Below are 27,019 nucleotides of genomic sequence, written 5' to 3'. Positions count from 1 at the left end.
TCAGAGTCAGTTCTTTCCGAGCAGGGGGGTAACCATATGGTTCCCCCACCAAGTATTTCGGTCATTTCCTTTGATTGGAGTCGTTTGACTACCCCTCCCCTTCCATCCCATGTGCCTTTCTGGGTCACCGCCTATGCCTCCCATATGGCGCTGCCTGGCACTGTGTTGGATGAAGGCGCATCGGTTAGTCTTATGCCCGTTACTACTTGGCAGGCTTTGGGTTCCCCATCGCTTGTACCTGTCGCACCGAATCTCACCGCCTTTGACGGAGGAACGAGTCAACCATTAGGGATCCTTCCACAGTTTCCTATTACTTTAGGGGGCAAGACTGTCTATATAGACATCTCAGTTACCCAAGGTTCTTTAGACTTCAGTCTTCTCCTTGGTCGTGATTATGTGTATGCCATGGGAGCCCTTGTTTCTTCACTTTTCCGTGTGGTTTGTTTTCCACACGATGGAAGAATCGTGACGTTCGATCAATTATCGTTCGTTCGTCCACAAGCCCCTCCGGCGCACTCGTCCTTCCCTCCTGGCTTTCATCCACAAGTTGCATCTGCCTCGCCGCAAATCAACTACGTGGCCACCTACCCCGTGCCCGTACCCAGTGATGACACCATCGTGCATAGTGTCCTGGGGGCATTAGGTCCTGATTTCCAAGATGTCGGCCTTCCCTCCAGAGCCACTTTCTTGGGGGCCTCCACTTCCCGTTCATTATGATGAAGTCTGGATGGAGCATAGTTCTTTTCCGGTGTCAAGCTCCTTAAAAAATGAAACTGGGTCTGGTTGGAGCACAGTTCCTTGTCTTGTGTCAAGCTCGCTAAAAAATGAAACACGGCGTTCCGAGGATAGTTTTGCTAATGTATCAACCTCGTTAAAAGAATGAAATCACTTTGTTCTGAGGACAGTTCTTTTACCTGTATCAACCTCGTTAAAATAATGAAACATAAGCTCGTGCAATTCGAGCGCAATAACCATTTTGTCAACCTTCAATCCCATTTTCAATGACTTGAAGCTTGGGGGGCATGTACCTCGAATTGAGACACGATGCTGGGGGCATGCCCGTTTCCTTTCCCATCAAGCATAGTTTGCACGTATATACGTGCCTTTAAGCTTGCATCAAAAATAAAATCCATTGTTCAAAGCATAGTTTGCATACATGATTATCATGTGTGTTTTCAAGCTTTCATAAAAATAAAATATGTGCATATTTCACGATGGGTCGTTTGTTATGCAAGTAGATACACCAGATCACATGTGTGTCGAACAGTCGCATAGCATATAAAACACATCATCAGATGTAAAAGATCCATCTAAGAATAAGCATACGTTAATTTTCTCAAGCATAGTTTGCATATGAGTGCTTTTAAGCTTGCATTAAAAAATATAAAATGCATGGGTCATGTGTCATGCAAATTCATACATAAGATCACAATTGTACTGAACAATTGCATAACATAAACAAGATATCATCACATGTAACAATGGTCCATCTAAAAAGCCGGTATGTATATATATATATATATCGTGTGGCGCACTGGGGCGCTCAAAAATAAGTGTACATGTCCAAAATCTCAGTACATCTGAGTCATGTGTCTCAAAATAACAGTGGAAATAAAACCTAGGTAACTATTGAGCCGGATGATGCTCTCTATAGTACACAGCTGCTCGTGCTACCCGCCTCAGAAGGCGGTGCACCCTGGGCTCCACCCCCACTGTATGGATTTGATGCTCTAAGGGGACCTCTTCGACCCCCTGGTAGTCAGGCACTCCCTCCAGCAACCCCTCAAGGTTGCGAGCCACAGTCTCTGACGTGTCAACCCCTGGAGGGACTAAGGCCAAGGCCCCAGCTCCCTGTCCTTCTCTCCGTGCCGTGGCAGCCAGGCCAATCGGTCTAGTGGGCCCCACATCTGCATACCATGACATTTATTAGGACATGTACATAAAAAATTCAAAAACATTGCAAAACTCAAAAAGTCAAGTGTTATACCTGCATCATCCCACTGTTCACCTGGGGGCAGCACCATATCAGGGTCATTGCGGAAATCCATGCCCGCGTATGGCCAGTCCTCCACGAAGATAACCTGCTGATCTAGCCAGTCCCGGAAGAATGCTCCCCAGCTATGTGGCCGGCCACCACCTCTGCGTGGCATGATGCGAGCCCATCGTGAGGCCCTCGTCTCCCGGGGATCCCTAGGAGCATCCACGGCCATCGCCTGCAGCCGCATGGCTGGCACTCGCTCTAGAATAAGCGGGACCAGGATAGACCCATAGCCAAACTGCTTCGTCTCCCTGCGACGACAGTTGCTCAGCTGCCTCTTCATGTTGTTGGTCACTGCTGTGGCCCAATCAAGCACTGTAGGCTCAAGGCAATCGAGAGCTAACATGAGGTGGGTCTTCGAAGCCTCGTGGTTGGCCATACTTCCCGCTGCCCGGGTCACCATGAACAATATGGTGCGAAGGACTATGTTTCCCATTGTGGGGATTGCTACTTTCCCACTCCGCGTCTTCTCAGCCTCCGGACATACTCGAGCCATGAGATCATCTAGTGGACCGCCGCCAGGTCGTTGTCCCTCTATGATGGGCCTAGCACCCCGGCGTGAGAACCCAGTCAGAAAGAAGATATCCATGTGGTCAAATTCAATATCTTGGCCCCGGATGGTGAACTTCCCATCCACCGGGTTCCATGCCCTGATCAGTAGCTCAAGGAGATCATGTTGGGCTCTTAAGCGAGGTGTGAGGAAAAACTTCATGAAACCGCAAGCCCGCATGGCATTGCAGCAATCCACACTTGCCCAAGCAGCTATATCTTCGACCTCGTGCACTCTTTCCTGCCATTGGAAAGCCATTACGTCCTGCACAAGCCATGAAAAGAAATTAGAAGTGCTGGCATGGAATTTTTTACGTTCAAATTGAAACAAAAAAAAATTTCCGCGCCAGCGCGGCTATTTTAAAAACAGCCACGCTGGCCATGGCAGCCCTTTGTTATTTTTCAAGGCCAGCGCGGAAGAACACGGGTTTTCCGCGCTAACCCGAAGTTGGCAGCGTTTTGTCCTAATTCGGCCAGCGCGGACCCGCGTGGGATATCCGCGCTGACCGAGAGCGCATCTATGCGCCAAGAATTCACCCAATTGGGCAAATTCGACCGCTAAAATCCTACCAAATATGATCAAAATGCAGGGCAAGGAGAGGAGAACCTACCTGGAAGAAGCGGTTCGAGAAACGGTGTCCGTACGGGCTGGAAATCACTCCGTCAACTTTCTGGCTTCTCTACGTCCTTCACGTCCCAAAATGGTAAAATGGTGAAAATGATTTCTCAACCCCCCTATTTATAGTAAAAACTCACAAATGACCATGTTTTTGGGTTTTTACCATCTTTTGCCATGACTTTAGCCCTAGATTGTCGAATGCATGTTTTAAACACATTTTTGCACATATCGAATGGATTTATGCGGGTAGTGCTCTTGTGCAGGTTCGGATAAACCAGCTTGGTCGTGATGGTTCTCCGTGCATTTGGTCCCCAAATATGTCGTCTCTAAGCTCTTTTCCGACATTAAACGAGAGAAGATAGCCGAGCCTCCTTTCAGCTCGTTAAAAGGAACGAAAGGCGGTCATTTTAAGCTCTTTTTCGACCGTTGAACTAAAAAGATTGCCGGGTGTTTGTCGTTTCACACTCGATATCGGCTCTAAAACGACGTGTTTTCGACCGCTTTTTTACTTTTTCGGGTCGAAGGCACTATCCACGAAAAGTACTCCTCGGTCGTAATGGTCGGGCGGTTCTTTCGAGCATAGTTTTATACTTTTTCGGGCTCGAGAGACACAACTGTACGAAAAAGGACCCCCCTGGAGTCTCCTTTTCCACGATCTTTTCAAACTCTCGAAACAAGAAAAGATGCCGAGTTTTTCCTTTGTCAGGCTCGTTAAACACTCAATGACATCGGGTATTGTCGGAATGATACACATCAAGCATATGCTATCCCCGTCAAGCTTGTCATCCAAAAATAATCGGGGTACCTACCAGAAATGGTGGGGAAAATGGAACTATGATTACAGTCGTGTCGGCAGTACGTCGCTCTTGAACATGGCACTCTGCTGCTTCGTGTCTGGGTGGGGCCATCTCATCTTGTTTTCACTAGCCTCCATGGGTTTGGGTTATCCTATTTGGCCTCTCATTTGCTCATTGCCATCATCACCATATCCTCTGCTCATTCGATGTCAAGTACTGCCAAACCCGTTTTAGTGCCGTCATATGTTCAAGAGAAGTTGACCCCTGCAACAATACAACCTCGTCTGCTATCTCACACAAACTATTTTACCTCTGTCTCGCGTCGATGATGTGGGAAACATCATGGCCCACCTTCGATCAAGGTCCTTTCCCGTCGACTCCAACTCCTTATCCGGGAAGGTGACTTAGAGACTCCCTTCAGGTGCCTTGGAGCCTGCATGCCTCAATGGCAGGTTCTTCATGTTCGACGTGAGGCTTACATCACTGGCCTTCGATCGAATGATTCCGTGGGTGTTCGACACCAGCTCATTGATTCACACGCCACGGATTGTACCTATAGTACCTTGAGGGCCATTGTCATTATTGGTGGTACCTCTCGCGTCTGTTAACAGTTTCCATCATTGACTGGTAATCAGACGATGTTCATGCATGTTCGACTTCAACTCCTGTATTCACATGCCTGGACTTGTACTTTGTTCGGGTCGAGATGGAGCGCAAGACCCTGGATCCCTATCTGTTACGATCCAGGCTGCAATTTTGTGGATGATCATTACATGACTCATTGATGGATGGCTGCGCCCATACCTGAGTCTTCATAGATGGCTGCGACCATACCTTATCATTCTTTTGGTCTCTTTAGCTGGGTGGCTGCGTCCATTCCACAGACCGTTTTCGCATGTCTTTTGGATGGCTGCGCCCATGCCTAGACTGCATGTACTTGATTGTCGGAGATTTTCGGTCCTTCCTGGTGGTGTTCCAGTTCGGCGTGTGTTGTAAAGCATTTCACCCCTCCCACTCTCTCGGTCTTCATGCTTTAGGGGGCATCTGTTACACAGTAATTTGTCACTGCCTTCCTGTCAGTCACCCTGCTGTGTCAAGAATTCACAATCACTAAGCTCCTGCTTTCTGAACTGGCCCAAAAACCCATTTTTCTAAAGTTTTGTTCATCAGCGCGTCTGTTCCTAAAATATCCGCGATGACTGGCGCCCTGTAGTGTATTCCGTGCGCTGCCAACGCGGAAGGACATCACTTTTCCGCGCTGGTCGACAGCGCGCCTTTCCCGTGTACTTCCGCGTTGACATGACTGTCCCAGTTATTGAGACGCGGTGACAGCGTGACAGTTGCCTAATAACCCGCGCTGATCCAGTTTGGGCGAATTTGTTCAAACAGCCAGCCTTCCAGATGCTTCCAGGCTTGGTTGTTAGCTTTGTGAATATCGACTCCTTTCTATGGCATGTCTGTTCGACCCTTTGCAACCTTTTTCCCTTGAAGATAAGCTCATCCTTCCACCCTTTTAGGAGACTCCTTCTCCTATATAAACTCTCACCATTACCATGAGCAGCTAGTTAGACATAGCTTGGAATAGCTTGGATTGTACAGAGCTTGTAGTGCTCAGATTGCTGCTACTATAGGTTTGGTGTGCTAGGTGTGGAAGTGATTGATTGCTTAGGGAAGGTTGTTTTATGTTGCTTGTGTGTGAGAGAGAGAGTTGTTTGTCTTGGGAGAATCATCCTCAAAGGTGAATGCTTGAGATACATGCTGACTGGCCCCTCCTGAGAAGGTTACCGACGTCAGAACATTTGGTTGTACTCTTCTCTATTCTGATTAATAATAGATGACTGCTATTATTGTTCCATTCTCATTTGTCTATGCTATGGTTGAATGCGAATTACATCTTTTCTGACCGATGTATAGTTGCTTTTACTAGATTTCACGCTTGCGTTTGTTTCCTCTTCGTGTGTGCAGGTATTTATTCGCGGAGATCGCGGAGGATTGTGACCAGCCGAAGCGAAGGAGCGAAGGCAACATCTCTTCGTCAAACGACAGCGCAGGAATCCAAGTAGGTGCTCTTTACCTCTTGTTTAATCGTAATTAGGAACATGCATAGCAGCATTGTGTGATTGTTGCTAGACCCCTGCTGGGCTAGTAGGGATCACCTCTATCCGTAGAGGGGATTTACCTCTCCAACAGGGAGTACTGAGGAGTGTATATATATATATATATATAGAGAGAGAGAGAGAGAGGCGATATAATAACACGGACCCGCGGCTCCATTATAAACTGGCTAAATGTAATATCGCATCCGCTATGTCGCTGGTCTCAAAGGGCTGTCACTCCCGAAACCCCCGATTGCGATATACGGTTGTGGACCCGACGGGAATATAGACTGTGGCTTAATATCATATCGCATCCGCAGTGATCGCAAGTCATAAGGGATGGCGCTATAATCTGCCGATTGCGATAGAGGCATGGACCCGATGGACTTATTAAAAACAGTCTATAATATATCGCATCCAGAATGTCGGAACTGTTCAAGGTGCAAGCTTTGAAATCCAGAGCCGAAACTCTTATCAAGCAAAATAGAAAGCATATCGGGTCCGCGGAGCAGAGAATCCTTTTCGCATCAGCGGAATCCGGAGTCAAAACTATTATCAAGTGAAGTGTAAAATCATATCGGGTCCGCAGAACTCTTGTATCGCATCGGAGCAGCGTAGGTAGCGATCGCTGAAATCATCTGGAGCCGAAATTATATTTGGAGCAGCCTAAAGGAGATCGGGTCCGCAACCCATCAAGACTCGCCGATAAGGAATCTGTCGATATGACGGATCCGAATTCAGTTTAGGAAGAAATGTAAGGAGGCATCGAGTCCGCGTTACATCGGAGGAATGGGTCTATTGTTTACAGCGAACGCCGATGTTCATCAGACCCGAAACAATATTAAAGGGAGTCTAAAGCCATATCGGGTCCGCACCTCGTCGGAGGTCTGGGCTTAAGAGTTATTGCGACCGCCGAAATCCGGACCCGCCGATAATTGTAAAGGCGGGTGCATAATAATTGAAGTCCGGCATTTGAATTAGAGCGGGGGTTTATAATGTTTTCCGTGTATTATATGATACATGGCTGCGGGGTTAAGGTATATATTAAAACCTGTGTGATGGTTGATTAAAGCGCTCGGTGATGGTTGATTAAAGGCTCGGTTGGTGGCTTCCGATGGTTGATAAAACGCTCGGGTGGTGGCTTTCGATGGGTGATTAAAACGCTCGGGTGGTGGCTTCCGATGGTTGATTAAAACGCTCGGGTGGTGGCTTCCGATGGGTGATTAAAAGCCTCCGATAAAGCCTGTAAGGTATTAACCATAGGTCAAGGGCCGAGTTTTATTTAAGAAAGGGGAGTTTGGGTTTTTTCTACTCAGATTTTGGAACACTTGTATAGACAGAAGAAGCAAAGGAATGGAAGTCGAAGTGTCAAGCGATCAAGTGAGGAGGAAGCCAAAGAGCCAACATGTAAGAGGAAACGAATGGACAGGGGCATGGAGCATATAAAAAGCAGCAAAAACAGAGAACTGTAGTGGTTGTTCGTGAACGGTATAACCTGAGCATGAGATAGTGAAAGCAGCAGAAGAAAAGGGGGCAGCAGAAGCAGTGGAAGCTGAAAAGAGCGCAACAACACACCAGTGTATACCAAAGAGGTTGGAGCCTCAGAATTGAACAGGATTGAAGTCCTTGGGAGTTGGTGCTCCTAAGTCCAAGATTGGTGTCTTGGCAAAATAGAGTTGGTGCTCAGGAGGTTGGAGCCTCACCAAAGTCCAAGTTGGAGCTTGGCAACCAATTGTGACAATCTATTTATTGTATTTATTTTACTGCACAGTTATATTAATAAAAGCATTTATTCCTGCTGTTCATTTTGTGTTCTGAACATATATGTTTTAACTAGTAAAACAATAGTGAGAAAAAGAAATACTGATTCACCCCCCCTCTCAGTATTTCCAACATTTATTCCTTGCAGAATGTGTTCTAGTTGAGGGGCCTCTATCCCAACCCAGTCACATACTTAGTCTATGACAAGTTTTGAATCCCCCATTAACTACATATGCTTCACTTATTTTTGATCTACCACATAAACAAGCGCCCAAAGTGCTAAAAATTCTACTCTCATATTGGTCCCTTGTCTAGGAGCATACTTAATACAAAAATAATGGCGATCATTTAGAAACAATACAACTCCACCTTCACATATGAGGGGGGGGGGGGGTTTCCATGACTCACCCCATCCAATAAACCCCAATGGATAGACTTGTCCAAAGGATGCATGATGGGGGCTCTAGGATTTCTGCATTTTAACTCGGCTCTAAAAAAATTGCAGGTAGAATTAATGATACCGTTCACAACCTCTGTTGGAATGATTTTTTCTTCTAACAAAGCCATATCCTTGGCCCACCACACATAGTGGACAAGAGAAGCAATGAAAATTAGAAATATTGAAATGACTAAATCATTAACCCAATCTTAAGCACATTCAATCAAAGACTCTTTGTCCCAAGAAGTAGTCGAGGGATTAAATGTATTCTTATCCAAAATCCAGATCTTCCAGGTGTAAGAGAAGGAAATGAACAAATGATAGATGAATTCCTCATCATTTTTGTGGGCAGAGGGAATTTCCCAAATCCTATCCACCCTTTCTCGATGCGGTTATTCTAGGAGAAAAACTTATGGGATAAGGCTAACCACAATGCTAGTTTGCCTTTGAGTGGAACTTTGTGATGACAAAGGGATTTCCACTACCATAATGACTCATTGGTCAACTGTCCTTCCATGAGAGTTTTATATCCAAACTTTGTTGTGAAGGAGCCCTAAGAAGGATTCCTAGACCACATGAAATGATCCTCATATTTGTTTGATAGCCTCATAATTGCCCAGACTAAGATGCATGGATAGATAGTCCATTATTTTGCCTTAGTGCTAGCCTACCCAAGTTCCTGTACAAATTTCCATGCCATCGTCCCCCATTCCTATTCATTTTGAGAGCTCTCATCTACTATAGAGAATACTCCTGCCACTTGCAAAGAAGAGATGGTATTTTCTGAAATTTTATAATTCTCCCCAGAGCCAACCTGGGGGTCCAACCCCAATCAGATGCTTCTATCATCACCGATGTTCTAGGCTATCCATTCTCTTATGACTGGAAATGCATTTGCAAGGGCCTTAAAAACAATAGAAGAATTTGCAACTAATTTCTTAGGGCTCCCAATCCATTATATTTCATATTTTCCTCCAAAATATTTATCGTTCAATGTTTTTCCAAAAAGAGACCTATTATTTAGGATCCTCCATAGGATTTTAGCAATAAGAGCTTGACTAAAAAAGGATAAATTTTTCATTCCCCAACCACCAAGGAGCTTAGGTTTAGTAATGGGTTTCCAATTAACCAAATGAATCACTTCTAATGATTTGCTACCAAACTAAAGGAAGTTATTGTTCAAACTTTTGATTTTGTTTAGTATCCCTTTCAGAAAAACGACAATTGATGTCTACTAGACAAGAATTCCTTCCAAAATAGACTTAACAAGTATTAGACAACTACCTCTAAATAGAAAATGATCTGTCTAGACATTTATTCTTGCTTCCACTTTTTTAATTAAACACATCCAATCAATTTTCCTGTAAGCATTAGGCTTGATATTAAAGCCCATATACCTTATATCATCCCATTATTCATTAATATGGAAAGGAAAGGTATGTAAAAGAGAAACGTTGACCGCATTCCAAATATTATTGAAAGAAAGAGTGGACTTCTCCATGTGAATTAACATTCTTATTACGGGGGAAAATAGAGTCGAGAACTCTTTTCAAAGCATTTATGCTAACAATAATGTCTTCTATGAAAATGATATTGTCATCCACAACCTGTAAATGTGATAAGGAAATTCGATCTGGAATTTTGACTCCTTTTAACTCACCTAAGTTGAGAGCCTTCATAATTAATATGCTCAATACTTTAGCCACCAAAATAAATAGCAATAGAGAGAGGGGACAACCCTACCACAGGCCCCTAGAAGCCTAAAAAAAATTAGACGGTCACCCATTTATTAAGACTGCAAAATCCACTGAGAATATACAAGTTAATACCTAGTTAATTGTCCTTAAAATCATGCCCAATTGAATTAAGCAAAATGTGATGAAGGACCAACTCACTCGAGCATAGGCTTTCGATAAGTGAATTTTGAGAGTAATAGTAGGAGAATGTATAGCTTTGATGGAGTGAAGATATTCTTGTGCTAAGGTCACTGCATTGTGGATCTAATGATTTTGAAGAAACTGAATTTCTCCTCCGAAATGTACGAACTTAGCATGAGATTCAATCTCAAAGAGATGACTTTCACAATTAGTTTATATATGACATTGTAGTAGGATATGGCCCTGAACTCTTTGAAATATGTTACATCTTGTTTTTTTCGGGATGAGGCAAATGAACATTGGGTTGAGCGCCCCATGCATGCAAGACATTTTTTGAGATTCCCTAATAACTTTAAGGATGTAATATTATAGAAGCTCATACAATCCAATATAGAATTCCACAAAGAAGCCATTCAGACCTAGACACTTCCCCTTATGCATAGAAAAAAATGCATCCAAGACTTCAGATTCAGAAACTTTGGCTTCCAATTCCTCACCCAACTCATAAAAAAAAGCAAGTGGAAAAGAGTTTAATACATCTGAAGTTTCGAGTATGGGATAACCTTGAGGTTTTGAGAATAAGGAACTGAAAAACCGTACCATAGCAACAACTTTGTCCTTAAAAGTTTTTGTAACATGCCCTCTTTCATGCTTAACTTCCAATATTGTGTTGTTTTCTTTTCAAGCATATGTGAATTGATGAAAAAAATTTGTATTATTGTCACCTACCTCCAGCCAAGTAATCCTACTTTTTTGGTGTGACAACTCTTCCTCATAGGCTAAGATACCCCTTTTGGATGGTTCCAACAAGCGAAGTGAGATGAGGGAATCCTGATAAGAAATCCCTAAAACATTGGAGTTAAATATGTCAGCAATCTTAGCCTCAATCTTAATAAGATGACCCTATTTTTGATCCTTATGAACCCCACCATATGATTTCATTTTGGCTTTAAAATTCTTTAAATCATTTGAAAGCTAAAACAATAAGGGACTAGAGCTATCGTCTCTCGCGTGAGTCTAGATATACTCAAATAATTTTACAAATTCAAGCTCCTTGAACTAGGATACATTAAATTTGAATGGGGCCAGAGGCCTAACATCTTTAACCTCAAGCCTAAGAAAATTAGGGTTGTGATAAGAAATCACAACTGGCTTGACCCAAGTTTTATATATCAACCCTAAGGATGGAATCATACACAATAAATCTATTTAACCTCTTTGAGACAATGTCAACTCCCACCCCCAAATTTTGCCACGTCGGGGACAATTTGACCATACTCAAATCAACTGATAGTGAAAAATCGAGAAGGAGGTGGAAATATCCCTCCAAGGGATCATCTCTTAGATAATGACCCCATACTTCTCTAACTGAAGTGGTGAAATTCATATCCCCACCTAGGATAGTTGGCATGCTCATAAGAAGGCCTGGGGAAAAAAGGTTGTCCCAAAACAATCGACGATCAGAATAAGGCCCATGTATGTTAAAAATTCTCTAAGAAACACTAAAGCATTTTAAATATAGCATCACCGAAATAACATTTCTGGAAGCTAAAGATGAGATGGCTCTAAGGTAAGGGTCCCAAGTTGAAATAAATCCTCTAGATAATCCATGCATCCAAAGAGAAAAAAGACAAGCCCTTAAACCAGGGCTCCAAAACCACATGAGCCTTTGCTTCGGAAGTCATAGTCTCTTGTAATACAATGATTTTAGGATTTAATTTCCTTAGGAGACATTTGAGGGAAAGTTTTGTAGGGGCACCCCCAAAACCGTTAATGTTCATAGAGAATATGATTATCTGGAAATCCACACGGGGACTTTATTTTCTCTATGGGAATCCAGGATGGTGTTTTGCTTGCCTAGATTTATGTCCTCCTTTGCTTTAGTTTGTGCTTTGGATAACAATGACTTCTGACTTGGATGGATGGCAGGAGGGAATCTTCCACCGACCCTCCTTTAGAAGAGGCTTCCGAGTAGATTTGTGGCGTGACATGAGATTGTAGCTCCTCTTGCAAGGAACCTTTGACATCCTATAAGATTATGAGAAGACATACTATGAATTGGATGAAGAGGATGAAAGGGTAGTAAAAGTCGACATCTATTCCAAATAAGGTACTATTGAGGAAGGAGGAAAGGAGACCAATGGGGCTAGGAGAGAAGCCACTTCACCCCTAACAATATAATACGTTGAGGGGGAAGTTGCTGAGGGAGGAGGGGGAATACATGGGGCTAAAGAAGACACAAATACAAGAATATCATTTAGATCCATAGAAGGACCTAGAAACACATGACTTGTAGGAACTAGATCCTCATTGTTTTCACAATGAATTGTTGTTAGAGTTGGAACCGAGGTCTCTAAAGTTTGACCCATATTCTTCCAAACCTACACCTTCTTGGTTGGTATAAACCCGTGTTGATTTCACTCACGTTGATCTGCAAGGTGTCCAACTTGTCTATAAAAATAACATGTGAAGGGTACCCTCTAGTAATCTACCAATTGGTTCTAGGTTTTTCCTTTAACAAGTAGCTCAACCTCCTTGACTAGGCCTTCATAGGCATCCACTTTGATTTGAAGCCAAGGACAACTATGATCAAGCTTAGTTAGACACCCATATTCTATACAAATAAACTAACCCAATTGGTTACTTATGGGTTCAAAAATGCCCTACGAGCAAAACATTACCAGGAGGCTTGGGAGGATAGCCTACAATTTCTAACATGCCATCACTTCTCCAGTGGGATCAAAATCTAAATGCCATCATTGCAAAAACAAGCCTGATTTACCCCAATGCTAATCTCTGCTCATAATCTCTCGAATCTCAATATCAAAGTGCAATATGGCACATAACCATCCTCTAGAAAGAATATGGAGGACCAAAAAGACAACAAACATTGGTTCCTAGATATATTTAACCCAACTCGAAACAAATTGCAGACTAATCACCTTCCATGTAAATCTACCTATTTTCACCTTTTCCAATAAGAGAGGCACTTCCTTGAGGTCAATGTCATCACCCATAGTCAGGGTTGCAGCTCTGCGATATTTCAGATGCTTCATGTGAGAAATATTACATCGAGGGGGAACATTTGAACCAATACTACCACTTTTTTTCTCAAAGGAACTTGTCTCTGAAGGCGAAAAGTCTAGATAAGCATCTCCCTTATTGCGAGGAGATGAAATGACTTTGGGAGACATGGTCACACAGGCGTTATATTGATAATGATGGTTCGAAGGCTACATGCCTAAACTTTGCGTCAATGGGGCAGGTGTCGACCAAACATGGGTTGTCTAATTCGTAATCAACCAAATCTATCCCCAAATAGATCATTAATGGAAATTAATAAACACAATAGTTGCTGAAAAAACATCAACTAAGGATTGGCGCTCGTCAACCTCCACAGAGCCAAATAAAAAATAAAAAAATACTAGAACGTAGACCATGTCACGCCATCATAGATAGACATGAGTACAAAGGACAAGCCAAGGAAAGACAAATTGTCACCCTTCATAGAGTCTGAGTTGTGAGTAGATATGCCGAAAATAGAAATGAGGGAATTCACATCACACTGCCAACATTGGTACGGGATAGAAGTGGGAATACATATAGAGATAAACGCATAATCCAAAACCCTAGGCCATAGAAACTAAGTCCTCCCCTGCCCCACATGAAAAAACTTTGAAGCTTGATATTCACTTTATAATCTCTTTTTTATTTCATGAAATCTCATTTTTTACATCAATTTTTTGTAAATACTTTTCTCTAACCATTGTTCTTAATTGTCATAAATCACTTTCTTTATATACTAATTTTTGTATTTTCCTTTGTCCATAATACTATGTTTAAAGTTACCAGCCTTATAACTTTATTAGATATCACAACTTTATTGTTCTTCATGAACAAATCAAGTCTTTTATAATAGATGAGCCAATGCTTTTGAAAAAATCTTATTGATAAACTAGGTAAAATATTGGGAGTGTCCATCAATTGGGAAATGCCCTACTGCATGTATAGCTTATTAAATTGGTCTTGCATCAAATCATTGTACATCTTGCTTTCCGTATATTAGTAAATGTCTTAATAAACAAGCTTGTTGATGGGTTAGATAGAAGATTAGGAGTTTCCATCCATTTGGAAAAGGCCCTAATGCATGCAAAGTCCACCAAACTAGACTTACTCAAACATTCTTTCCATTTATGAATATGTCCTTTTATTTTAATACTTCAAATCAATTGTGATAGATAATTATAGGACTAAAGAGTCAACCATTGTAGGCCTTTGAATCTAAATGAACTATAACTTGTGGGACGCTAGTGCATGTTTTATCTTCCAATTTTTTTTTTGAGTAAGTTGTGTGGCTAGTTTTTACTTTCGAAAAGTGTCCTAGAATTTCTCATCAAACCAATAGCCTATGTCAATTAATGAAGCACTATTGCGTGGGCCTTCCATTTTCACCATTGAAAGGCATACTCCACCTCACACCCTGATATTTTGTCATTATAAGTTGGAGCAGTATAGTTTTGTAAAATTAGTTCCTTTTTGTCTTAAATTGCTTTTGATTGTTGAAGTGTGGCGTGTTTCATTTTATGCAATTGATTTCATAAAAATATGATAAGAATTAAGTATTTTAGATATATCTTACTACAAACAATCTAATTCTACACATACAATGTTTGCATTTCACAAGTTTACGAACTTCACATTGATAATAAGTGTTACACAATTTATGCAAATAAATTTCTTGACTTTTGGCATTGTTGCTAAGGAAATGCTAAAGGAATTGGAGAACTTGTAGTATCTTCAAAAACATTTGATTTTTGTTTCTACGACTTGGAAGAGGAGTAGTAAGACTAGAGGTAAGAACCTACACATTCACTTAAGTGAGTTTCTCCAAGACCTTGTCATGTTGGTAAAGTAGATCTAGAAAAATTTAAGGTAAAATTATTTTGGTACTATATGCATGAATAAACCCCAAGATAGTAAAATATGATTTTTGATAAACATATTTCAATAATTTCCATTTGTGGTGCAGTAAGAACCACTCCATTTACTAATCCATTGGTAGGTAGATCTATAAAAGAAGGAATGCATATGAAGGAGGAAGCAAATGAAGGATAAGACACTTCTCAATGGAAAATCAAATACTTTAAGGTGAGTCATCAAAGTTATGAGTTAAAAACTTTTCTTTTACAAATGAAATGACAATATAATTTTTTTTCTACAAATTCATCAAACAACTTCAAGTTTTTTAAAAGCCATGTCTTAAGATCCACAAAATGGGTATTGAAGAATTTTGGTAGAGGAATTATTTACATCATCATAAACATCTCCACCAAGTATTTCATACACTTAGTGGCTTAATTTAGGAAAAATCACATGACTTTTTATTCTTGTAGCAAACTACACATGACTTTTTATTCTTGTAGCAAACTACACATGACTTTTTATTCTTGTAGCAAACTAACTTTGGAAATCCCCTTAAAAAAAGAGTTGGGAAAATGAAAATTTGAGGGACTAAAAGAGAGAAATTTTAAAATATACTTAGAGATGAGATAGCCATTGGAATATAATTTCCAAACCACTTCGAATCACCTCAAGAAAAAATTATGCCCAAATTACTTATTGTTGGTCATAAATTCATTATTGTGGAACATCTACATTTTGATTATTAATTAGTATATTAAACATACCCAAACATTATATATTCAAAACCTGTTAATACGGGAGATATATCTTTGAGTCTAGTTTAAAACACAATTTGAATCACTTCATTTGGACATTGCATGGAAAATTTATTCATAAATTAGTGACTGCCTATCTTAAAAACAACATAATAAAAACTTTGCCTCCCTTATTGTTCATTGACCATTTTGAGCTACTACATAAAAGTATTTTTAAAACTTTTTTATATGGGAGGTAGCCACTTGAATACACTTTAATCTCCCACTAAAATCATGCTTATTGTACTTCATATAGAAAATTTAGGCTAAAAAGAGTAAGTGTAGGTCTAAACTGTAAGTCACAAATAATGTTGCCTTACAGATTGTTCTTCATCAAGTTTGATAACGAGTTAAATTCCAAATCAAAACCTATTTTTATTCAAGGTACTCAAATAAATATATTTTAACCTCCAAGTGGAATCACATCAATTTGTCATTAAATGAAAAATCTGAGTTAAAAATACTAACTATTGGTTTAAGGATAAATTCACACACAACCTCATCAAGTATGATATTCTTCAGTACATTTCTATTGGAAAAATAATCCTTGGGGTTATGTAAATTTGGCACATTCACTTGAGTGGAAGGAAAAAAGCCTAAAGTGAAGGCCAACATTCATGAGAAGTCCAAGAGACCACTTGGAATATGAAACCAAGGATGACAAAAAAAGTATTTATATGTACGTTTTGTGAATAATATGCATCACACAATTTATCTAAATCTTGTCTATTTGTGTGTGTGTGTGTGTTCCATAATGGTATTAGAGCTACTTTGGCTCAAAATTCCTGTGTCATCCTGAGCTTGTTAGATCTAAGGTTGGATGCAGGCCATGTAACTCTTATACCACCTGCTAAGTTATCTATGTCTCATATCTGCGCTACGTGGGACTAGCATTCCCTTAACCATATTCATGGCCATTTCTCTAAGATGTCAAAACTCTGTTTATTGTAACTCCCCACGAAGATAATTATGAAGAAACTAATGTGAATACCATTATTTTTCAATCACTTGAGTTTTTGTGTTATCATGTCAGGCTAATTTCTACTTAAGCCATTTTCCACGCAAACATTTATGTTAAGTCTCAAATTTCTCTCTAGTTTTGTTACACTGGGGGTAGATCTTGTAGCTACAACCCCAATGAGGCCAACCTGTCTTTGCCAGGTTGATTAGTCTTCTTGCAGGCCGACTTGGTCTTGGAGGGAGACATTTGATTCTTTTGATTCATTATAATTTTTTCTTACATGATTCAAAATGCCTAATAGGGTCTTTTTGCGCCGAGAGGCTCTCTACAACCCAGTTTAGGTGGATATGAGAGCGTTAGATGTGTGAGCATTAGATGGGTGAGCGTGAGCATTAGATGGGTGAGCGTTAGATGTGATATGTTATATGTGTAAGTGTTAGATGAGTGAGTGTTAGATGGGCGAGTGTAGTGAAAATAATAATATTACTACAACAAAAATAATAGTTAAACTATATTTAATCGAGCTCATACATATCTGATATTTACCAAATTACCAAAAAAAATCCCAATTTAACTCCACATAATTTTTGGTAAAAATAACTCCACGATAAATTGAATTTTCGAATGAATAGTTGGGGAGAAATTCAAATGGATATAAATAATTATTATACTGCGTGTACATATGTGCGTTATAATTGTTTGGTCTTTCAAATTTCCAAATGTTTTTTCTTTATAAACTAGTGATCTTATTTGACCATTAAAATTTTCATATGTATCTTTCTCTGTAAACTAGTGATCTCTCTATAAACTAGTGATCTGATATTTACCAAATTACCAAAAAAATTCCCAGTTTAACTCCACGAAATTTTTGGTAAAAATAACTCCAAAGTAAATTGAATTTTCGAATGAATAGCTAGGGAGAAATTCAAATCGATATAAATAATTATTATACTGCGTACATATGTGCATTATAATGTTAAAGTTTAAGATTGTAATATATTTAAAAATAGTGGAGAATGATAAAAAAAAACCATAATTTTTATTTAATTTTTAATTTATTTAATTTATTAGTGATTTTTTTCTATTATAACAATTTTCATTGAAAAGATAAAATATGACCTCATTAAAAAGTGAATCTAGAAAGATGAGTTATTATTTTCAATTTTTAAGTAATTTTAACTATAAAAGATGAGATATAAATTTCAAATATTTTTATTTTAATATAAATTAATATTAGCTACACTTTACAAATTTAGAAATTTAAACTAAATTTTAAATAAAATTAAGAGTTTATAATATTTAAATAATAAAATTTCAAACGAAAGGGTGTCTCTTTATATGATGTTTCCCATTTTGAAAGGGGTATCATTTTACAAACTATTAAGATCAGAGACACTAAGACAGAGACAATAGGACAAAGATATATTAACTTGAATACATTTTTAGTGGTATTCACACGCAAGGCCAATATCTTGATCTCATATAGCGTATAAAAAATTCAAAACTTACTAATTTTATTACATAAATAATGGTTTGAAAAAACAACAGTCTAAAAAAAATGTTTTTGTTTTGAGTATAATGTTGGCTTATAAAATGGATGGAGACCGGACGGGCGAAGTCTCGAGTTGGATTAGGTTAGGGTTACGAACCCTCTGCAGCCGCTGAACACGACGCTTCCCGTTTACTCGCCCGCCATCCTCTGTTACCGGCCTACCTTAACCGCCGAGAACCCTGCCGCTATCATGCTGGAAGCTTTATCGGAGGGACGAGACTGTGCCGCGACAACCGGCAACTTTCTGTGACGGTTTGGAATGCCCTGCACGGTCCGTTACAGTTAACTGTGAACTGTCGTTTTCTTCGGTTTTCTCTCCGCTCCGAGGTGTCCGCAGTTCCGAGACGCAGCTGGCAATGGAGGATATAGATGCCGTTGATTATTCAGCCGACCCTTTGGAAGGGGTCTCCATCTGGCGCTCACCCTTTGCCACATCAGGAGGTATGTTCAGTACAGGTTTCTCCGAAAATTTCTCTCCGTTTTCGCTAGGTGAACAGCAGAGGTCTTATCCCGTGGTCCTCCCGGATGATCCACCGACATGGCCTGCACTCTCCACCCCCCCTCACTCTCCGGCAACCCTTGGTTTTGTTTCCGGCTGCCTAAACCCTAACCCTGGTTTTCATCCTCCGGCATCTGGCTCCTTTTCTCATCCGCTTCAAAACCCTTCTTTACCCACCTCCTCCGCCGGAATCCCGGGCTCCCTTGGTCCTTCTTCTGGAAGTTTCACCTCCGTACCTCCGCTCTCGGGCCCTCCTATCGTTTCAGGCATCAGCGACCCCTCCTCTTCTCATCAGATCCCGGCATCGCTGAACGTTAACGCCCCCCCCGGTCGCCCTCAGAACATTCCCCCTCCTCGGGGCCCTAAACGGAAATACAAGTGCTTCAAGTCCAAAGAGGACGACATCTTTCTCAGATTGGAGGAGGACATTCAGTGGGGAGAGACTATGGATTTTGCAGATCGAGTTTTGGTCGGACGCATCAGGGGACGAAGCTACTCGGCAGCACGCTTGAAGACCTGGGCAGCTGAAGTTTGGGGCCATCATTTGGTGGACATCCCTTTCGTGCAAACCTTCGTGAGGGGATGGTTCGCATTGAGATTCGCTCGTGCTGATCATACCAACTGGGTTTTGTCCTCCTACTGGCACTTTGAACATGCCCCGGTGCTCCTGAAGAGATGGACTCCATTGTTTGACCCCGAGACAGAACAGATAGGCATCGGACCGGTATGGATTCGGCTCCCAGGACTACCACTTCATTACTGGTCAGAAGATATCTTCAGGAGAATCGGCAATGCCATTGGCACATTCATGGATTACGACAAATCCTACCAGCAGACTGGCATGATGGCTTATGCCAGGATACTCATTAACCTGGACACCAGGGGAGGTCTGCAAGAATTCATAACCATTCAATGGAGAGATACGGCTCGCAAACAGATTATTGACTACGAAGGTATTCCCTATCGCTGCCGCAGATGCCACAAAGTGGGACATTTATATAGGGACTGTCCACTCCTCCGGAAAGCGGTGAGGAATGACAAGGAAGGTGTAGCCGAACAGCCTCTGGACAACTCCCCCAGGCCGCAGCCTGATCAGAATCATGTGGAACATGAGCTTACACAGAATGTTGGTGAACCTCGGAGCACTCCAGAGGCAGCAGACACTGCTATAGTCTCCACTGCTCCTCCTCCTGCATCGCTAGCACCTGTGCAGCCGTCGACTGAACAAGCGGGCTTTGAGACATCGGGTAAGTCTTACACTTTCCCTTCTCCGATATCTCCTATTTCTTGCATATCATTGGGCATCTCATCTCATAATAATATTGGCTCTAAACCTATCTCCGCTATATTATCCCCTGCCACACAACATTACCCCCAGAGTATTCGCGCACACGCTTCACTCATCTGCTCCCTTCCGTTCCCTTCACCGGTGGCCCCTCCATCGCTGATCACTTCGTCCCTCGCATCCCTCTCCTTTCTTTCGACCCAGCCATCCCCCCGTTATTCTCTCCGATCCCGCACAAAGGACAGAGGTCCTGATGCCGTTGGCCTCGACCCGGTTAACGCGCCCAATGCCCTCAAGAACTCCCGTGGTCGACCCTCCCGTATTACCAAAGCGAGACACACTGCTGATGAAGAAGTTGCCCTTGGGCGACAGCAAACTATCTTCAGGGCCCTTAGAGCGAAGGATGGCCCGCTATCCTTCCCCACATGAAGATTCTTTCCTTCAATTGCCGTGGGTTTGCTAGTTCAGCCAAAAAACTAGCGCTTAGGAGACTGCTCTTATCATCTCAGCAGGACATTATATTTCTTCAAGAAACTCTCTGTTTGGCCGAACCCCTTATCCATACCCTCTCATCCTGGCTACCTAACTGGACCTTCCATGCACTGGATGCGTCCGGTCGATCAGGTGGTTTGGCCATTGGGGTTAGTAACAGAGCTTTGGAGATCCGGAACATTTGGGGAGGAAGAGGATACATTGGACTAGACATTTTCTCTCATTCTGTAGAGAGGGACATCAGAATCATCAATGTCTATGGCCCTTGTGCTGACCGAGCCAACTACTGGCGGTCCTTACTGGAATCAGAATTATTCCAAGCAGACAACATTATTCTTGGAGGTGATCTAAACTTCTCCCTTGGATTCAGCGAGTCTTGGGGGCACCTGGCACAGGTCGATTCCCTAACAGATACTTTGTCTAGCCTACTAGAGGAACATCAGTGGGTGGATATACCGTCTGCTAGACTTCAATATACCTGGTCAAATAACAGAAGTGGAGAACAAAGCCTGGCCAGAAGACTCGATAGATTTCTTATTAAGGAATCTCTGATTAATAACCTCCCCAGAATTCGACAATGGGTTGGATCGGGAGGCATTTCCGATCATCGGCCTATTTTCTTAGAAGCAGAGGACTTTATCCACAAAATCAAAAGCCCCTTCAAGTTTAATGCCTCTTGGTTACAGGACCCCTCTTACATTCAATTGGTCCATAATTATTGGCAGACCAACCTCATCAGGGAAGACGAGGATATCTCAGCGGGCTTTGTTAGAAAACTTACAGAACTCAAGCAGATTACTAAAATCTGGGCTCATCAAAAGCGCATCCAAGATAATCATACACTGAAAGAGGCGGAAAGAGTCATTGCAGAATTCGAGGATTCATCATCTGGGACCTTCCCCACCCCTGAGAGCAAGGAGAATTACACCTCACTTATTGCAAAGCGCTCACAAATTCTGAAAGAAAGAGAAGAAAGCTGGAGGCTTAGAAGCAGGGCTATTTGGCTCACGGAGGGGGATGATAATACAAAATTTTATCATAAATTTGCTAATGGCCGCAAAGTCATCAATACTATTTGGGAGTTAAGAAACGATCGAGGGCACCCTGTTTCTACACAACAGAACCTGGCCAGACTGGCCACAGAGCACTTTAAAGGCATTTATAAAGCTCCTGGAGAAGTTAATATCTTGGAAATCATGAGGGTGGCCGAACTTTTCCCCAGATATGTTGAACAGGAAGAGTCTGATGAACTACTGAAGGAAGTGACCATGGAAGAACTGGAGGCTACACTGAAATGGTTTAAAAAAGATAAAAGCCCGGGCCCAGATGGATGGACCATTGAATTCTACCTCGCTTTTTTTGAAATCCTGGGCAACGACCTTCTGAAGATTGTAGAGGACAGCAGAAGGAGGGGCAGAATATCCTCTGCTATTAAATCCACCTTCATCGCCCTCATCCCCAAATCTAATGCCCCGAGCACTTACGATGACTTCCGCCCCATCTCTCTCTGTAACTGCCTCTACAAGATTATAGCCAAGACCATTGCCAACCGCCTCAAGCCCATACTCTCGCATCACATATCCTCTGAACAATTCGCTTTCTTACACCACAGACAGATCCACGAGGCTATAGCCACAGCCCAAGAACTTATGCACACCATGCAGATCAAAAAGCAGAAAGGAATGATACTAAAAGTGGATTTATCCAAGGCTTTTGACAGAACAAATTGGTTGTACTTGAGGCTGCTGCTTACACATCTGGGGTTCCCCTATGATTTTATCAAATGGACGATGAGCTGTATCACCGATGTATCCTATAGTGTATTACTCAATGGGGAAGCTACCTCATTTTTTACTTCTGAGAGAGGACTCAGACAGGGATGTCCGCTCTCACCTCTGCTGTTTTTGCTAATTATGGAAGGATTAAGTAGAGTTATCTCATCTGCTCGTGATAGGCATCTATTGTCTGGCATTAAGCTTGCGGATAACTTCTACCTCACTCATCTATTATTTGTTGATGACATCCTGATCTTCTTGAATGGCAGTATTGGGGACTCCACTACCCTTCATAACTCCATTCTTCTCTTCCAGCAAGCTACAGGTATGAAGATCAATGAGAATAAATCCACGATTACTACAGTTGGCTGCTCTATACATGAAACCGCCTTTGCTACTCAACGCTTCCCCTTCATCAACTTGAACCTGTCGGATGGTATAAAGTACCTCGGTTTCAGATTGAAACCTAATGGCTACAGAATAGCAGACTGGTTATGGCTCATAGCTAAAGTGGAAAAGAGACTACAGGTATGGTATCACAGATATCTCTCTCGTGCTGGCAGATTGATCCTCATTAAAGCTGTGATTGAAGCCACGCCAGTCTATTGGATGGCCCTAACCTGGATACCTAAGGGCATATTGAATAGGTTACAAAATATATGCAGCAGATTTCTTTGGAAGGGTCATCAGCCGGGAAGACTATTTGCTTGGGTCAAATGGGACACCATCGCCAAACCCAAACGCTGGGGGGGATGGGGTATAAAGAGGCTTGACCTTTTCTCCAGGGCACTGGCTGCCAAACTTGGGTGGCAGCTCCTCACCTCCGATGGACTTTGGACTCGGGTAGCATATGCGAAATACATTAAGCCTCAGAACGTGCTGGACTGGATCTGTACTCAACATGGAACTAATCAAAACATCTCCATTATATGGAAAGCGGTTATTGGTACCTTACCTCTGCTACGTGAAGGATTAACATGGCGCATTAAGGAAGGCAATGCGGTGCGTATTGGTCAGGACCCGTGGGTCGGATGTGGAAATGTCCACAGATTATCAGCTGGCCTTATTAGGCACCTAAATGATAGAGGGATAACGCACATTATGCACATTGGAGATAATGCAAACTCCACCTTCCTCCAGCAAGCTTGGACCAATGCGCAGGCATTAGAAATCCCGGATCAGTGGCAGAATGAATGGATGGAATATACGGATGCTCTCACACAAGCCCACATCAGGCTCACAGAAGGACCTGATGAAATTATATGGGCCTTTGCTAAGCATGGAGCATACGTCCCGAAGCTAGGATATCTAAGGCTCATGGAACCTTACAAACCTCCGAATATCCATCCCACCTGGAAAGCACTGTGGAAACTCAAGTCGGCTCCCCGCACACGATTACTAATGTGGAACATTCTGTTTGATAAAATTCCAACTGGCACCAATCTCATGAAGAGATCCTTTCATGGGCCATTTCGCTGCCATTTATGCCTAGGGGAGGAAGAAAGCACAGAACATTTATTCTTGAATTGCAACACTACTTTACAATATTGGCATGCCCTCACCACACACTTCCCGCATTTGAAAAATTGGCAAGGCAATAACCTTATGGATGCATGGGGGAACTGGTGCCAGAATCACTCGGGGAAATCTATCAACATTCCGCTGCTGGCCTGCTGGGCTGTTTGGATCGCACGCAATCAGGCTATCTTTAACCACAGAGCCCCACACTGGCCCACTATATTACACCATACTATTGCAGACTATAACATGATACCTGAAGAGGAAACCACAGCCCCAACTCGTATCATAAGACCTGTGAACATCGACAAGTCAAAACCATGGGCTTTCTTTGATGGCTCGGCGCAAGATGCGGGCTGTGGGGGAGGAGCAATACTCTATCTCAACGAAATGCACTGCTATAAGATACAAATAAACCTAGGCAGAGGCACTAGCAATTATGCTGAATTGTGCACGGCTAAACACATCATTCACTTTGCCATCCAAAAACAATGCAGACACCTACAGCTGTTTGGAGACTCTAAAATAGTATGCAATTGGTTGAATGATGCATCTCATTGTCATGCATTTTTCATTGAGACACATACTAGATGAAGCTAAAAGATTGACTGCTTCCTTTGAATCATTTGTCTGTCGACACATTTACAGGGAACAGAACACCATCGCTGACCAACTCTCCAAAGAGGCAGCGCACAGACAAGGAGATAACTGGCTGATCCAGGAGGAAATCGACGGAACATACTACCAGCACTACCACAGACCTTTTGATGATCATATGGGAGATGGGCTATAAAGCCCACTTACAGAACCAATTTTGTTTATAGCTTGTATATATTTCCATTATCTAGTCCTGAGTACAGCTCTATATTTTTGATATTATCAGCATACATATAGCTCTCTGCGCAGAGCATGGACACAATTTTGATCACTACTAGTTTACAGTTTTGAAAATTGCTCCCTGCGTGGAGACAACTTGTTTTTTTCACTTTCTACACTTACAAACTATGAACTTGACAGGCACAGCTGCCTCCATATGAATGCTTCGGCATCTACAAAATGTAATTTCTCAATACTAATAGAAATTACGACTTTTTCCCAGGGGAAAAAAAAAATGTTGGCTTATAAAAAGAAAGAAAAAAAAACTTTTATAAATTGGTTTTTAATCTTTAGTAAATTAACTTCTTTTATAAATTAGTTTTTAATCTTTAGTAAATTAACTTCTTAAATTTAGTTTTTGATCCTTAGTAAATTATATTTTAAATTAGTTTTAATCTTTTAGAAATATTTAATATCTAAAATAAATGCATTGATTTCAACATTATGTTGTTTTCTAAATCTTTTAGAAATATTTAACATCTAAAATAAATACATTGAATGTTGTTTTCTAAATCTTTTAGAAATATTTAACATCTAAATTAAATGCACTAATTTCAACTTTGTATCTTTTAAAAATATTTAACATCTAAATTAAATGCATTGATTTCAACATTATGTTGCTTTCTAAATCTTTCAAAAATATTTAACATCTAAATTAAATGCATTGATTTCAGCATTATGATGATTTCTAAATCTTTTAGAAATATTTAACATCTAAAATAAATGCATTGATTTCAGGGAAGTTATGGTTTTTGGGCATGTGGTATTGATAAGCCATGGTATTGGTCCATGGTATTGTAACAAAATAATTAAAAGCCTAGATCCATAACATAATAATCAAAAGCATAGATGGCCCATGGTATTATGATTTTCTTCCCTCTTCTCCCTTTCTTCCTCCCTGTCTCTATCTTTCTCTTCTGGGTATTGGCCCATGGTATTGTTGCTTTCTAAATCTTTTAGAAATATTTAACATCTAAAATAAATGTATTGATTTCAGCATTATGTTGTTTTCTAAATTTTTTAGAAATTTTTAACGTTTAAATTAATTGCATTGATTCCAACTTTATGTTGTTTCCTAAATCTTTTAGAAATATTTAACATCTAAATTAAATGCATTGATTTCAGCATTATGTTGTTTTCTAAACCTTTCAAAAATATTTAACATTTAAATTAAATGCATTGATTTCAGCTTTATGATGATTTCTAAATCTTTTAGAAATATTTATCATCTTAATTAAATGCATTGATTTCTTTTTTTTTGCTAAAGCAAGTGTGGATCCTTCTATTTCATTAAGCCGAAAAATAGTGTACAATTTTTACATACGTCCACCTGACGTCAAGGAATCAGGAAAAAAAGAGCCCAAGCCACCAAGGGCATAAACTCTTAGCCTTACAAAGAAAAACCCGAACCCAAGGAAAAACAAACAAAAATACATCCTACCCTGCTTTTTGTGTCCTGCTCATTGGATCTGTAGCATCACTTGATAAAACTGGACTCCATTCCCAACGGTGCGTTTTATATACAACCTAACCAAATTTTCATCCTACAAACTAAATCTAGCCATATAACTCAATTTGCAAAACCTATTACTACAATGAACTAGAGTAGTTGAGTTTTAGGGAGAGATCCCTCTCCAGGTTGAAGGGTAAGCTTTCAACCTAAAATAGGTTCGAGGTTACCTTGGAGGTTTTCCCATAGCTGGGTTTCCTCTAAGTGATAACATTTTGGCGTCATTGTCAGGGAATGAAAGGCATATTTTTTCCCCAAACGATTTGATTGTTGAAGATCAAATCTCTGAGGGAAAACAAAGATTTGTATATCAGTTTGGTTGCAAGATGTTTGCTCTGGCAACTCCACATTACAATCTGAAGGGTTCTTATTGATGAATTTCTAGCTCATACAGGCGTTTATACTCAGAGGAACCCTGATCCAAATCCACCCCAGATTTTGTCAAGCCCAGAAAAGTTGTTCAAGAAAAAAGCTCTTAAGGAATCAGGTACAGTCAATTTAGAAAGGTCTTTTTCTCTACCTACAAAGATTGAAGCTTTTGAAGACTTGGTGTTAGATATTAAATTTGAAAGTAATTTACTCAGATCTAAGTCTGAAAGTAGTCTATCAGATACTGTTCTTGATCCAACAAATCTTAAGAACTTTACTCCTCGACCCT

The sequence above is a fragment of the Pinus tabuliformis genome, chromosome 7 (assembly GCF_031772625.1).
Source record: "Pinus tabuliformis cultivar Carrire ecotype Pingquan chromosome 7, CPIR1, whole genome shotgun sequence".
In the NCBI taxonomy this organism is placed as follows: domain Eukaryota; kingdom Viridiplantae; phylum Streptophyta; class Pinopsida; order Pinales; family Pinaceae; genus Pinus; species Pinus tabuliformis.
This window is presented reverse-complemented; position numbering follows the sequence as displayed.